Genomic DNA, 3,562 nt, shown 5'->3' on the forward strand with positions numbered 1-3,562 from the left:
CGGCGGAATTTGAACTCAGAACGTAGTGGCAGACGAAATACCGCTAAGCATTTCGCCCGGCATCCTAACGTTTCTGCCAGCTCACAGCTGTTTCTTGCAATAAATATATCAGCTCCAATCATCATAGAGTTTCTTATTCCAAGATGTGTACATAGTAGCACCAGACAAGACTTGAACCGGGAATTGTGGAAAACATCACAATAGGTGCAGGCATGGCTGTGTGGTAAGAAGTCTGCTTCCTAACTACATGGTCTAGAGTTCAGTCCCACTGCATGGCACCTGAGAAAAAGTGTCTTCTATTATAGATACCAGCTGACCAAAGCCTTGTGAGTGGATTTGGTAGACAGAAACTGATTTGAAGGCGGCGAGCTGGCAGAAACGTTAGCACGCCGGGCGAAATGCTTAGCGGTATTTCGTCTGCTGCTCCGTTCTGAGTTCAAATTCCGCTGAGGTCGACTTTGCCTTTCATCCTTTCGGGGCCGATAAATTAAGTACCAGTTATGCACTGGGGTCGATCTAATCGACTTAATCCCTTTGTCTGTCCTTGTTTGTCCCCTCTATGTTTAGCCCTTTGTGGGCAATAAAGAAATAAGAAACTGATTAGAATTCTTTCATGTGTGTGAGTGTGTGTGTGTGTGTGCATATGTACGTTTGTCCTTTTGTAGACATTGTGTGATAGTTGTAAACAAGTGCCACTGTCATGCAAGCAGTGTCCATTGCTTCCAATCTTCCATGATAGCATGTTTGGTCATGAGATGCAGCCATACGAAATCTACCTCAACAAATTCCATCTCACTCATGCAAACATAAAAAAAGTGGACGTTAAAAACAACGACAGTGAAGATGAGTATATCAGTTCACAGCTCGGGAATGATGAATGTACAGAAGCATGACACAGATTCCATACAGTAATGACTGCAGCAATGTGCAAGCCTTTAAAGACACACAACTAAATGTCAATAGCCAGCAATACAAAACAAGGTGGTGGTGGTAGGGGAGGTGCTGTGTAATTTTAAAGAAAATAAAAACATTAAATAAAAGCAACAACAACAGAGAGAAAATTACAATTTAAATGTTCAAAAAAGCAAGTGACAAAGAAATTGCCATCATTAGAAGCAATAATAAGAGAAGACAGAAAATTTTAGTAAAAGACTTTCCCTTGTCATCAACCACAAAAAGTAGACTTTGGTTTGAAACAGAGAAATTAAAGGAATTATATAGAGACAACCGAAAACCTACTTCCACAACTATTTCAGATGGTTTATAGAATACTGTAAAACCGATATTATCATTCTTATTCTACATTCTGAGTTCAAATTCCACTGAGGTCAATTTTGCCTTTCATTCTTTCGGGGGCAATAAAATAAGCACCAGTTGAACACTGGGGTTGATGTAATCAACAATTCCCCTCCCGCCAAATTTCAAGCCTTGTTCTTTTTGTAGAAAGGATTATTATTATTATTATTATTATTATTATTAAAACAGCAAGCTGACAGAATCATTAGCACGCTGGGCAAAATACTTGGCAGTATTTCGTCCATCAGTTTTCAGTATTATTATTATAATTATTATTATTAAACTGGCACACTGTTGGTTACGACAACAATGGTTTTAGTTGATTGTATCAACAGAGCAGCCTACTTGTGAAACTAATGTGCAAGTGGCTGAGCACTCCACAGACATGCATACCTTTAACATAGTTCTCAGGAAGATTTCACATGACACAGAGTGTAACAAGGCTAGCCCTCTGAAATACAGGTACTACTCATTTTTGCCAACTGACTTGACTGGAGCAGCATGAAGTAAAGTATCTTGCTCAAGGATTCAATGCTACCTGGAATCAAGCTCCAAACCTTACAATCAAAAGCTGGACCACTAAGCCATTAACCTTCACTATTATTATTATTAAGGTGGTGGTGTGACAGAATTGTTAGCGTGCCAGACAAAATACTTAGCAGCATTTCATTTGTCTTTGCATTGTGAGTTCAAATTCCACTGAGGTCAACTTTACCTCTCAGTCCTTTCAGGAGTCAATAAAATAAGTACCAGTCAAATACTAAAGTCATTGATATCAACAAACCCATTCAAAACAGGTGTTGTGCCTAAATTTGAAACCATTATTATTATTATTATTAAGTGAGAGAGCAGTGCATGCCAGCAAAGTGACACTGGGGTACAAATATACGAAGCCAAGTATACCCATCATGACTACCCGTCTGATAAGGGTACACCAGGTACATGCATCACAATCATATGTGTGCGACATGTGATCTCATATCAAGATAAACAGCGCATGACCTCGCAGGTGGAGCCCAGTTAGAATTTTCTTCAGGTCGAGTAGCCCATCCTGCTCAAAAGGTCCCTGAATAAGGTTTAAGAATGTTGAGCAAAACACAGACGTTTCCAAAGGTGAATTATCCAATTATTATTATTATTAATAGTAGTATCATTAAGGCAGAACCATTAGCATGCTGGACAAAATGCTTGGTGGCATTTTATCCATTTTTACATTCTGAGTTCAAATTTCGCCAAAGCTAACTTTGCCTTTCATCCTTTCCAGGTTCGATAAAATAAGTACCAGTTGAGCACTAGGGGGGTCAATGTAATGGACTTCTCCTTCCCCTGAAATTGCTGGCCTTGTGCCAAAATTTGAAACCATTATTATTATTATTATTTTAATTAATGTATCTTGTGTATACAAAAAAATGTATGACTGCTGCTGTTAAGTTTACAGCCCTACAGAGATTACCATCATCCAGTCAGCTTCCACTAACCTGGTTAAGCCGACTAGTATTACTAGTTATAATTTCCTCTCTCTTTATTATATCTCCCCCTTTCTCTTGTTTCTTAGTCCCTATTTATCTGTCTCTGCCAACTGTTTTCTTTCCACTTCCCTCTCAAAATACTTATAAAATGCCTTGAGTTCTACCCAAATCTTGACACTAGTTCTCTAACGTAATGCAACAAAGTGTTTCCCTGACAAACCGCTGTGGTTAAACATCCAATTGCACATGAAACATCCAACACAAAGTTCCAAACAACCACAATGGCGAAACACATGTAGGAACTATTAGTATAAACTTGTGTTTATCATAATTCTTCATAATTTTTCATTTCAGACAAAATGCTCAGTAACATTTTCTCAGGTTTTACATTCAAATTCCGCTACAGTTAACTTTTCCTTTCATCCTTTTGTAGTCAATAAAATAAGTACCAGTTGAGCGCTGGGGTTCAACATAATCAACTAGCCCTCTTCTCCAAAATTTCAAGCCTTGTGCCCACTGTGGAAAGGATTCATCATCATCATCATCATCGTTTAACATCTGCTTTCCATGCTGGCATAGGTTGGACGGTTTGACATTTAATGCCTGTTTTCCATGCTGGTATGTCCGACCCATGCCAGCATGGAAAACAGACATTAAACAATGATGATGATGATGATGATGATGATAATCGACCCCAGTACCTTTCGTTTCTTTTTTTAAGTCTGGTACTTAAACCTTCAGTCTCTTTCGCCAAACCAATAAGTTACAGGGACATAAACACACCGACATTGGTTCTC

The 3,562-nt window shown here is 38.7% G+C and overlaps 1 protein-coding gene across 1 annotated transcript in view; it reads right to left on the reverse strand.

The window, feature by feature from the left end:
• The window catches only part of LOC106884221 (26S proteasome non-ATPase regulatory subunit 5), a 45,442-nt gene that overhangs the window by 10,104 nt on the left and 31,776 nt on the right, over window positions 1-3,562 (reverse strand). The window lies entirely within an intron of this gene.

This window comes from Octopus bimaculoides, chromosome 21 (genome assembly GCF_001194135.2).
Source record: "Octopus bimaculoides isolate UCB-OBI-ISO-001 chromosome 21, ASM119413v2, whole genome shotgun sequence".
Lineage (NCBI taxonomy): Eukaryota > Metazoa > Mollusca > Cephalopoda > Octopoda > Octopodidae > Octopus > Octopus bimaculoides.